The following is a 13989-nucleotide window of genomic DNA, read 5'->3' as shown; positions in this document are numbered from 1 at the left end:
TACCATGACATATGGTCTCCATTATAAACCCTAGCTAGGAGGAAGAGATACCATGACATATGGTCTCCATTATAAACCCTAGCTAGGAGGAAGAGATACCATGACATATGGTCTCCATTATAAACCCTAGCTAGGAGGAAGAGATACCATGACATATGGTCTCCATTATAAACCCTAGCTAGGAGGAAGAGATACCATGACATATGGTCTCCATTATAAACCCTAGCTAGGAGGAAGAGATACCATGACATATGGTCTCCATTATAAACCCTAGCTAGGAGGAAGAGATACCATGACATATGGTCTCCATTATAAACCCTAGCTAGGAGGAAGAGATACCATGACATATGGTCTCCATTATAAACCCTAGCTAGGAGGAAGAGATACCATGACATATGGTCTCCATTATAAACCCTAGCTAGGAGGAAGAGATACCATGACATATGGTCTCCATTATAAACCCTAGCTAGGAGGAAGAGATACCATGACATATGGTCTCCCATTATAAACCCTAGCTAGGAGGAAGAGATACCATGACATATGGTCTCCATTATAAACCCTAGCTAGGAGGAAGAGATACCATGACATATGGTCTCCATTATAAACCCTAGCTAGGAGGAAGAGATACCATGACATATGGTCTTCCATTATAAACCCTAGCTAGGAGGAAGAGATACCATGACATATGGTCTCCATTATAAACCCTAGCTAGGAGGAAGAGATACCATGACATATGGTCTCCATTATAAACCCTAGCTAGGAGGAAGAGATACCATGACATATGGTCTCCATTATAAACCCTAGCTAGGAGGAAGAGATACCATGACATATGGTCTCCATTATAAACCCTAGCTAGGAGGAAGAGATACCATGACATATGGTCTCCATTATAAACCCTAGCTAGGAGGAAGAGATACCATGACATATGGTCTCCATTATAAACCCTAGCTAGGAGGAAGAGATACCATGACATATGGTCTCCATTATAAACCCTAGCTAGGAGGAAGAGATACCATGACATATGGTCTCCATTATAAACCCTAGCTAGGAGGAAGAGATACCATGACATATGGTCTCCATTATAAACCCTAGCTAGGAGGAAGAGATACCATGACATATGGTCTCCCATTATAAACCCTAGCTAGGAGGAAGAGATACCATGACATATGGTCTCCATTATAAACCCTAGCTAGGAGGAAGAGATACCATGACATATGGTCTCCATTATAAACCCTAGCTAGGAGGAAGAGATACCATGACATATGGTCTCCATTATAAACCCTAGCTAGGAGGAAGAGATACCATGACATATGGTCTCCATTATAAACCCTAGCTAGGAGGAAGAGATACCATGACATATGGTCTCCATTATAAACCCTAGCTAGGAGGAAGAGATACCATGACATATGGTCTCCATTATAAACCCTAGCTAGGAGGAAGAGATACCATGACATATGGTCTCCATTATAAACCCTAGCTAGGAGGAAGAGATACCATGACATATGGTCTGTTCCATTATAAACCCTAGCTAGGAGGAAGAGATACCATGACATATGGTCTCCATTATAAACCCTAGCTAGGAGGAAGAGATACCATGACATATGGTCTCCATTATAAACCCTAGCTAGGAGGAAGAGATACCATGACATATGGTCTCCATTATAAACCCTAGCTAGGAGGAAGAGATACCATGACATATGGTCTCCATTATAAACCCTAGCTAGGAGGAAGAGATACCATGACATATGGTCTCCATTATAAACCCTAGCTAGGAGGAAGAGATACCATGACATATGGTCTCCATTATAAACCCTAGCTAGGAGGAAGAGATACCATGACATATGGTCTCCATTATAAACCCTAGCTAGGAGGAAGAGATACCATGACATATGGTCTCCATTATAAACCCTAGCTAGGAGGAAGAGATACCATGACATATGGTCTCCATTATAAACCCTAGCTAGGAGGAAGAGATACCATGACATATGGTCTCCATTATAAACCCTAGCTAGGAGGAAGAGATACCATGACATATGGTCTCCATTATAAACCCTAGCTAGGAGGAAGAGATACCATGACATATGGTCTCCATTATAAACCCTAGCTAGGAGGAAGAGATACCATGACATATGGTCTCCATTATAAACCCTAGCTAGGAGGAAGAGATACCATGACATATGGTCTCCATTATAAACCCTAGCTAGGAGGAAGAGATACCATGACATATGGTCTGCCATTATAAACCCTAGCTAGGAGGAAGAGATACCATGACATATGGTCTCCATTATAAACCCTAGCTAGGAGGAAGAGATACCATGACATATGGTCTCCATTATAAACCCTAGCTAGGAGGAAGAGATACCATGACATATGGTCTCCATTATAAACCCTAGCTAGGAGGAAGAGATACCATGACATATGGTCTCCATTATAAACCCTAGCTAGGAGGAAGAGATACCATGACATATGGTCTCCATTATAAACCCTAGCTAGGAGGAAGAGATACCATGACATATGGTCTCCATTATAAACCCTAGCTAGGAGGAAGAGATACCATGACATATGGTCTCCATTATAAACCCTAGCTAGGAGGAAGAGATACCATGACATATGGTCTCCATTATAAACCCTAGCTAGGAGGAAGAGATACCATGACATATGGTCTCCATTATAAACCCTAGCTAGGAGGAAGAGATACCATGACATATGGTCTCCATTATAAACCCTAGCTAGGAGGAAGAGATACCATGACATATGGTCTCCATTATAAACCCTAGCTAGGAGGAAAGAGATACCATGACATATGGTCTCCATTATAAACCCTAGCTAGGAGGAAGAGATACCATGACATATGGTCTCCATTATAAACCCTAGCTAGGAGGAAGAGATACCATGACATATGGTCTCCATTATAAACCCTAGCTAGGAGGAAGAGATACCATGACATATGGTCTCCATTATAAACCCTAGCTAGGAGGAAGAGATACCATGACATATGGTCTCCATTATAAACCCTAGCTAGGAGGAAGAGATACCATGACATATGGTCTCCATTATAAACCCTAGCTAGGAGGAAGAGATACCATGACATATGGTCTCCATTATAAACCCTAGCTAGGAGGAAGAGATACCATGACATATGGTCTCCATTATAAACCCTAGCTAGGAGGAAGAGATACCATGACATATGGTCTCCATTATAAACCCTAGCTAGGAGGAAGAGATACCATGACATATGGTCTCCATTATAAACCCTAGCTAGGAGGAAGAGATACCATGACATATGGTCTCCATTATAAACCCTAGCTAGGAGGAAGAGATACCATGACATATGGTCTCCATTATAAACCCTAGCTAGGAGGAAGAGATACCATGACATATGGTCTCCATTATAAACCCTAGCTAGGAGGAAGAGATACCATGACATATGGTCTCTCCATTATAAACCCTAGCTAGGAGGAAGAGATACCATGACATATGGTCTCCATTATAAACCCTAGCTAGGAGGAAGAGATACCATGACATATGGTCTCCATTATAAACCCTAGCTAGGAGGAAGAGATACCATGACATATGGTCTCCATTATAAACCCTAGCTAGGAGGAAGAGATACCATGACATATGGTCTCCATTATAAACCCTAGCTAGGAGGAAGAGATACCATGACATATGGTCTCCATTATAAACCCTAGCTAGGAGGAAGAGATACCATGACATATGGTCTCCATTATAAACCCTAGCTAGGAGGAAGAGATACCATGACATATGGTCTCCATTATAAACCCTAGCTAGGAGGAAGAGATACCATGACATATGGTCTCCATTATAAACCCTAGCTAGGAGGAAGAGATACCATGACATATGGTCTCCATTATAAACCCTAGCTAGGAGGAAGAGATACCATGACATATGGTCTCCATTATAAACCCTAGCTAGGAGGAAGAGATACCATGACATATGGTCTCCATTATAAACCCTAGCTAGGAGGAAGAGATACCATGACATATGGTCTCTCCATTATAAACCCTAGCTAGGAGGAAGAGATACCATGACATATGGTCTCCATTATAAACCCTAGCTAGGAGGAAGAGATACCATGACATATGGTCTCCATTATAAACCCTAGCTAGGAGGAAGAGATACCATGACATATGGTCTCCATTATAAACCCTAGCTAGGAGGAAGAGATACCATGACATATGGTCTCCATTATAAACCCTAGCTAGGAGGAAGAGATACCATGACATATGGTCTCCATTATAAACCCTAGCTAGGAGGAAGAGATACCATGACATATGGTCTCCATTATAAACCCTAGCTAGGAGGAAGAGATACCATGACATATGGTCTCCATTATAAACCCTAGCTAGGAGGAAGAGATACCATGACATATGGTCTCCATTATAAACCCTAGCTAGGAGGAAGAGATACCATGACATATGGTCTCCATTATAAACCCTAGCTAGGAGGAAGAGATACCATGACATATGGTCTCCATTATAAACCCTAGCTAGGAGGAAGAGATACCATGACATATGGTCTCCATTATAAACCCTAGCTAGGAGGAAGAGATACCATGACATATGGTCTCCATTATAAACCCTAGCTAGGAGGAAGAGATACCATGACATATGGTCTCCATTATAAACCCTAGCTAGGAGGAAGAGATACCATGACATATGGTCTCCATTATAAACCCTAGCTAGGAGGAAGAGATACCATGACATATGGTCTCCATTATAAACCCTAGCTAGGAGGAAGAGATACCATGACATATGGTCTCCATTATAAACCCTAGCTAGGAGGAAGAGATACCATGACATATGGTCTCCATTATAAACCCTAGCTAGGAGGAAGAGATACCATGACATATGGTCTCCATTATAAACCCTAGCTAGGAGGAAGAGATACCATGACATATGGTCTCCATTATAAACCCTAGCTAGGAGGAAGAGATACCATGACATATGGTCTCCATTATAAACCCTAGCTAGGAGGAAGAGATACCATGACATATGGTCTCCATTATAAACCCTAGCTAGGAGGAAGAGATACCATGACATATGGTCTCCATTATAAACCCTAGCTAGGAGGAAGAGATACCATGACATATGGTCTCCATTATAAACCCTAGCTAGGAGGAAGAGATACCATGACATATGGTCTCCATTATAAACCCTAGCTAGGAGGAAGAGATACCATGACATATGGTCTCCATTATAAACCCTAGCTAGGAGGAAGAGATACCATGACATATGGTCTCCATTATAAACCCTAGCTAGGAGGAAGAGATACCATGACATATGGTCTCCATTATAAACCCTAGCTAGGAGGAAGAGATACCATGACATATGGTCTCCATTATAAACCCTAGCTAGGAGGAAGAGATACCATGACATATGGTCTCCATTATAAACCCTAGCTAGGAGGAAGAGATACCATGACATATGGTCTCCATTATAAACCCTAGCTAGGAGGAAGAGATACCATGACATATGGTCTCCATTATAAACCCTAGCTAGGAGGAAGAGATACCATGACATATGGTCTCCATTATAAACCCTAGCTAGGAGGAAGAGATACCATGACATATGGTCTCCATTATAAACCCTAGCTAGGAGGAAGAGATACCATGACATATGGTCTCCATTATAAACCCTAGCTAGGAGGAAGAGATACCATGACATATGGTCTCCATTATAAACCCTAGCTAGGAGGAAGAGATACCATGACATATGGTCTCCATTATAAACCCTAGCTAGGAGGAAGAGATACCATGACATATGGTCTCCATTATAAACCCTAGCTAGGAGGAAGAGATACCATGACATATGGTCTCCATTATAAACCCTAGCTAGGAGGAAGAGATACCATGACATATGGTCTCCATTATAAACCCTAGCTAGGAGGAAGAGATACCATGACATATGGTCTCCATTATAAACCCTAGCTAGGAGGAAGAGATACCATGACATATGGTCTCCATTATAAACCCTAGCTAGGAGGAAGAGATACCATGACATATGGTCTCCATTATAAACCCTAGCTAGGAGGAAGAGATACCATGACATATGGTCTCCATTATAAACCCTAGCTAGGAGGAAGAGATACCATGACATATGGTCTCCATTATAAACCCTAGCTAGGAGGAAGAGATACCATGACATATGGTCTCCATTATAAACCCTAGCTAGGAGGAAGAGATACCATGACATATGGTCTCCATTATAAACCCTAGCTAGGAGGAAGAGATACCATGACATATGGTCTCCATTATAAACCCTAGCTAGGAGGAAGAGATACCATGACATATGGTCTCCATTATAAACCCTAGCTAGGAGGAAGAGATACCATGACATATGGTCTCCATTATAAACCCTAGCTAGGAGGAAGAGATACCATGACATATGGTCTCCATTATAAACCCTAGCTAGGAGGAAGAGATACCATGACATATGGTCTCCATTATAAACCCTAGCTAGGAGGAAGAGATACCATGACATATGGTCTCCATTATAAACCCTAGCTAGGAGGAAGAGATACCATGACATATGGTCTCCATTATAAACCCTAGCTAGGAGGAAGAGATACCATGACATATGGTCTGTCTCCATTATAAACCCTAGCTAGGAGGAAGAGATACCATGACATATGGTCTCCATTATAAACCCTAGCTAGGAGGAAGAGATACCATGACATATGGTCTCCATTATAAACCCTAGCTAGGAGGAAGAGAATACCATGACATATGGTCTGCTCCATTATAAACCCTAGCTAGGAGGAAGAGATACCATGACATATGGTCTCCATTATAAACCCTAGCTAGGAGGAAGAGATACCATGACATATGGTCTCCATTATAAACCCTAGCTAGGAGGAAGAGATACCATGACATATGGTCTCCATTATAAACCCTAGCTAGGAGGAAGAGATACCATGACATATGGTCTCCATTATAAACCCTAGCTAGGAGGAAGAGATACCATGACATATGGTCTCCATTATAAACCCTAGCTAGGAGGAAGAGATACCATGACATATGGTCTCCATTATAAACCCTAGCTAGGAGGAAGAGATACCATGACATATGGTCTGCCATTATAAACCCTAGCTAGGAGGAAGAGATACCATGACATATGGTCTCCATTATAAACCCTAGCTAGGAGGAAGAGATACCATGACATATGGTCTCCATTATAAACCCTAGCTAGGAGGAAGAGATACCATGACATATGGTCTCCATTATAAACCCTAGCTAGGAGGAAGAGATACCATGACATATGGTCTCCATTATAAACCCTAGCTAGGAGGAAGAGATACCATGACATATGGTCTCCATTATAAACCCTAGCTAGGAGGAAGAGATACCATGACATATGGTCTCCATTATAAACCCTAGCTAGGAGGAAGAGATACCATGACATATGGTCTCCATTATAAACCCTAGCTAGGAGGAAGAGATACCATGACATATGGTCTCCATTATAAACCCTAGCTAGGAGGAAGAGATACCATGACATATGGTCTCCATTATAAACCCTAGCTAGGAGGAAGAGATACCATGACATATGGTCTCCATTATAAACCCTAGCTAGGAGGAAGAGATACCATGACATATGGTCTCCATTATAAACCCTAGCTAGGAGGAAGAGATACCATGACATATGGTCTCTCCATTATAAACCCTAGCTAGGAGGAAGAGATACCATGACATATGGTCTCCATTATAAACCCTAGCTAGGAGGAAGAGATACCATGACATATGGTCTCCATTATAAACCCTAGCTAGGAGGAAGAGATACCATGACATATGGTCTCCATTATAAACCCTAGCTAGGAGGAAGAGATACCATGACATATGGTCTCCATTATAAACCCTAGCTAGGAGGAAGAGATACCATGACATATGGTCTCCATTATAAACCCTAGCTAGGAGGAAGAGATACCATGACATATGGTCTCCATTATAAACCCTAGCTAGGAGGAAGAGATACCATGACATATGGTCTCCATTATAAACCCTAGCTAGGAGGAAGAGATACCATGACATATGGTCTCCATTATAAACCCTAGCTAGGAGGAAGAGATACCATGACATATGGTCTCCATTATAAACCCTAGCTAGGAGGAAGAGATACCATGACATATGGTCTCCATTATAAACCCTAGCTAGGAGGAAGAGATACCATGACATATGGTCTCCATTATAAACCCTAGCTAGGAGGAAGAGATACCATGACATATGGTCTCCATTATAAACCCTAGCTAGGAGGAAGAGATACCATGACATATGGTCTGTCTCCATTATAAACCCTAGCTAGGAGGAAGAGATACCATGACATATGGTCTCCATTATAAACCCTAGCTAGGAGGAAGAGATACCATGACATATGGTCTCCATTATAAACCCTAGCTAGGAGGAAGAGATACCATGACATATGGTCTCCATTATAAACCCTAGCTAGGAGGAAGAGATACCATGACATATGGTCTCCATTATAAACCCTAGCTAGGAGGAAGAGATACCATGACATATGGTCTCCATTATAAACCCTAGCTAGGAGGAAGAGATACCATGACATATGGTCTCCATTATAAACCCTAGCTAGGAGGAAGAGATACCATGACATATGGTCTCCATTATAAACCCTAGCTAGGAGGAAGAGATACCATGACATATGGTCTCCATTATAAACCCTAGCTAGGAGGAAGAGATACCATGACATATGGTCTCCATTATAAACCCTAGCTAGGAGGAAGAGATACCATGACATATGGTCTCCATTATAAACCCTAGCTAGGAGGAAGAGATACCATGACATATGGTCTCCATTATAAACCCTAGCTAGGAGGAAGAGATACCATGACATATGGTCTCCATTATAAACCCTAGCTAGGAGGAAGAGATACCATGACATATGGTCTCCATTATAAACCCTAGCTAGGAGGAAGAGATACCATGACATATGGTCTCCATTATAAACCCTAGCTAGGAGGAAGAGATACCATGACATATGGTCTCCATTATAAACCCTAGCTAGGAGGAAGAGATACCATGACATATGGTCTCCATTATAAACCCTAGCTAGGAGGAAGAGATACCATGACATATGGTCTCCATTATAAACCCTAGCTAGGAGGAAGAGATACCATGACATATGGTCTCCATTATAAACCCTAGCTAGGAGGAAGAGATACCATGACATATGGTCTCCATTATAAACCCTAGCTAGGAGGAAGAGATACCATGACATATGGTCTCCATTATAAACCCTAGCTAGGAGGAAGAGATACCATGACATATGGTCTCCATTATAAACCCTAGCTAGGAGGAAGAGATACCATGACATATGGTCTCCATTATAAACCCTAGCTAGGAGGAAGAGATACCATGACATATGGTCTCCATTATAAACCCTAGCTAGGAGGAAGAGATACCATGACATATGGTCTCCATTATAAACCCTAGCTAGGAGGAAGAGATACCATGACATATGGTCTCCATTATAAACCCTAGCTAGGAGGAAGAGATACCATGACATATGGTCTCCATTATAAACCCTAGCTAGGAGGAAGAGATACCATGACATATGGTCTCCATTATAAACCCTAGCTAGGAGGAAGAGATACCATGACATATGGTCTCCATTATAAACCCTAGCTAGGAGGAAGAGATACCATGACATATGGTCTCCATTATAAACCCTAGCTAGGAGGAAGAGATACCATGACATATGGTCTCCATTATAAACCCTAGCTAGGAGGAAGAGATACCATGACATATGGTCTCCATTATAAACCCTAGCTAGGAGGAAGAGATACCATGACATATGGTCTCCATTATAAACCCTAGCTAGGAGGAAGAGATACCATGACATATGGTCTGCTCCATTATAAACCCTAGCTAGGAGGAAGAGATACCATGACATATGGTCTCCATTATAAACCCTAGCTAGGAGGAAGAGATACCATGACATATGGTCTCCATTATAAACCCTAGCTAGGAGGAAGAGATACCATGACATATGGTCTCCATTATAAACCCTAGCTAGGAGGAAGAGATACCATGACATATGGTCTCCATTATAAACCCTAGCTAGGAGGAAGAGATACCATGACATATGGTCTCCATTATAAACCCTAGCTAGGAGGAAGAGATACCATGACATATGGTCTCCATTATAAACCCTAGCTAGGAGGAAGAGATACCATGACATATGGTCTCCATTATAAACCCTAGCTAGGAGGAAGAGATACCATGACATATGGTCTCCATTATAAACCCTAGCTAGGAGGAAGAGATACCATGACATATGGTCTCCATTATAAACCCTAGCTAGGAGGAAGAGATACCATGACATATGGTCTCCATTATAAACCCTAGCTAGGAGGAAGAGATACCATGACATATGGTCTCCATTATAAACCCTAGCTAGGAGGAAGAGATACCATGACATATGGTCTCCATTATAAACCCTAGCTAGGAGGAAGAGATACCATGACATATGGTCTCCATTATAAACCCTAGCTAGGAGGAAGAGATACCATGACATATGGTCTCCCATTATAAACCCTAGCTAGGAGGAAGAGATACCATGACATATGGTCTCCATTATAAACCCTAGCTAGGAGGAAGAGATACCATGACATATGGTCTCCATTATAAACCCTAGCTAGGAGGAAGAGATACCATGACATATGGTCTCCATTATAAACCCTAGCTAGGAGGAAGAGATACCATGACATATGGTCTCCATTATAAACCCTAGCTAGGAGGAAGAGATACCATGACATATGGTCTCTCCATTATAAACCCTAGCTAGGAGGAAGAGATACCATGACATATGGTCTCCATTATAAACCCTAGCTAGGAGGAAGAGATACCATGACATATGGTCTCCATTATAAACCCTAGCTAGGAGGAAGAGATACCATGACATATGGTCTCCATTATAAACCCTAGCTAGGAGGAAGAGATACCATGACATATGGTCTCCCATTATAAACCCTAGCTAGGAGGAAGAGATACCATGACATATGGTCTCCATTATAAACCCTAGCTAGGAGGAAGAGATACCATGACATATGGTCTCCATTATAAACCCTAGCTAGGAGGAAGAGATACCATGACATATGGTCTCCATTATAAACCCTAGCTAGGAGGAAGAGATACCATGACATATGGTCTCCATTATAAACCCTAGCTAGGAGGAAGAGATACCATGACATATGGTCTCTCCATTATAAACCCTAGCTAGGAGGAAGAGATACCATGACATATGGTCTCCATTATAAACCCTAGCTAGGAGGAAGAGATACCATGACATATGGTCTCCATTATAAACCCTAGCTAGGAGGAAGAGATACCATGACATATGGTCTCCATTATAAACCCTAGCTAGGAGGAAGAGATACCATGACATATGGTCTCCATTATAAACCCTAGCTAGGAGGAAGAGATACCATGACATATGGTCTCCATTATAAACCCTAGCTAGGAGGAAGAGATACCATGACATATGGTCTCCATTATAAACCCTAGCTAGGAGGAAGAGATACCATGACATATGGTCTCCATTATAAACCCTAGCTAGGAGGAAGAGATACCATGACATATGGTCTCCATTATAAACCCTAGCTAGGAGGAAGAGATACCATGACATATGGTCTCCATTATAAACCCTAGCTAGGAGGAAGAGATACCATGACATATGGTCTCCATTATAAACCCTAGCTAGGAGGAAGAGATACCATGACATATGGTCTCCATTATAAACCCTAGCTAGGAGGAAGAGATACCATGACATATGGTCTGTCTCCATTATAAACCCTAGCTAGGAGGAAGAGATACCATGACATATGGTCTCCATTATAAACCCTAGCTAGGAGGAAGAGATACCATGACATATGGTCTCCATTATAAACCCTAGCTAGGAGGAAGAGATACCATGACATATGGTCTCCATTATAAACCCTAGCTAGGAGGAAGAGATACCATGACATATGGTCTGTCTCCATTATAAACCCTAGCTAGGAGGAAGAGATACCATGACATATGGTCTCCATTATAAACCCTAGCTAGGAGGAAGAGATACCATGACATATGGTCTCCATTATAAACCCTAGCTAGGAGGAAGAGATACCATGACATATGGTCTCCATTATAAACCCTAGCTAGGAGGAAGAGATACCATGACATATGGTCTCCATTATAAACCCTAGCTAGGAGGAAGAGATACCATGACATATGGTCTCCATTATAAACCCTAGCTAGGAGGAAGAGATACCATGACATATGGTCTCCATTATAAACCCTAGCTAGGAGGAAGAGATACCATGACATATGGTCTCCATTATAAACCCTAGCTAGGAGGAAGAGATACCATGACATATGGTCTCCATTATAAACCCTAGCTAGGAGGAAGAGATACCATGACATAAGGTCTTAGTTATAACCCTACACACCCTTTGCTAAGTCTAATTCATAAGTACACTATATTTAAATTATATCTTACTTGCATAAAGCTAGTCAGGAATAAATGATTAGGACACTGGGTCTGTGTAGTAAGAGTGTATTCAAAGGAAATTCACAGGGATTCAGCAGTATATTATACTACCATATTATCATTCACAGGGGTTCAGCAGTATATTATACTACCATATTATCATTCACAGGGATTCAGCAGTATATTATACTACCATATTATCATTCACAGGGATTCAGCAGTATATTATACTACCATATTATCATTCACAGGGGTCAGCAGTATATTATACTACCATATTATCATTCACAGGGGTTCAGCAGTATATTATACTACCATATTATCATTCACAGGGGTTCAGCAGTATATTATACTACCATATTATCATTCACAGGGATTCAGCAGTATATTATACTACCATATTATCATTCACAGGGGTCAGCAGTATATTATACTACCATATTATCATTCACAGGGGTTCAGCAGTATATTATACTACCATATTATCATTCACAGGGGTTCAGCAGTATATTATACTACCATATTATCATTCACAGGGATTCAGCAGTATATTATACTACCATATTATCATTCACAGGGGTTCAGCAGTATATTAGACTACCATATTATCATTCACAGGGGTTCAGCAGTATATTATAATACCGTATTATCATTCACAGGGGTTCAGCAGTATATTATATTGTCATATTATCATTCACAGGGGTTCAGCAGTTTATTATACCACCATATTATCATTCTGCTTGTGCTGAAATCATGTTTGTGACCAATTCACCCCCAAAAACATAATTTTAACACTATAGAATGTCGATGATAAAAGTTTGTCTGTTAGACGATACAGAACATACTACATGTTGACCTACTTCACTGTCTGTCATGTTCCTGCTGTCATGTTCCTGCTGTCATGTTCCTGGTGTAATGTTCCTGGTGTATTGTTCCTGCTGTAATGTTCCTGCTGTAATGTTCCTGCTGTATTGTTCCTGCTGTATTGTTCCTGCTGTAATGTTCCTGCTGTAATGTTCCTGGTGTTCCTTGAATGTTCCTGCTGTAATGTTCCTGCTGTAATGTTCCCGCTGTATTGTTCCTGGTGATATTGTTCCTGGTAATATTGTTCCTGGTGTAATGTTCCTGGTGTAATGTTCCTGGTGTAATGTTCCCGCTGTATTGTTCCTGGTGATATTGTTCATGGTGATATTGTTCCTGGTATAACGTTCCTGGTGTAATGTTCCTGCTGTAATGTTCCCGCTGTATTGTTCCTGGTGATATTGTTCCTGGTAATATTGTTCCTGGTGTAATGTTCCTGCTGTAATGTTCCTGCTGTAATGTTCCTGCTGTAATGTTCCCGCTGTATTGTTCCTGGTGATATTGTTCCTGGTGTAATGTTCCTGGTGTAATGTTCATGGTGTAATGTTCCTGCTGGTAATGTTCCTGGTGTAATGTTCCTGGTGTAATGTTCCTGGTAATATTGTTCCTGGTGTAATGTTCC

The sequence above is a fragment of the Salmo salar genome, unplaced genomic scaffold (assembly GCF_905237065.1).
Source record: "Salmo salar unplaced genomic scaffold, Ssal_v3.1, whole genome shotgun sequence".
In the NCBI taxonomy this organism is placed as follows: domain Eukaryota; kingdom Metazoa; phylum Chordata; class Actinopteri; order Salmoniformes; family Salmonidae; genus Salmo; species Salmo salar.
The sequence above is the reverse complement of the archived record's forward strand: the minus strand, read 5'-3'. Positions refer to the sequence as shown.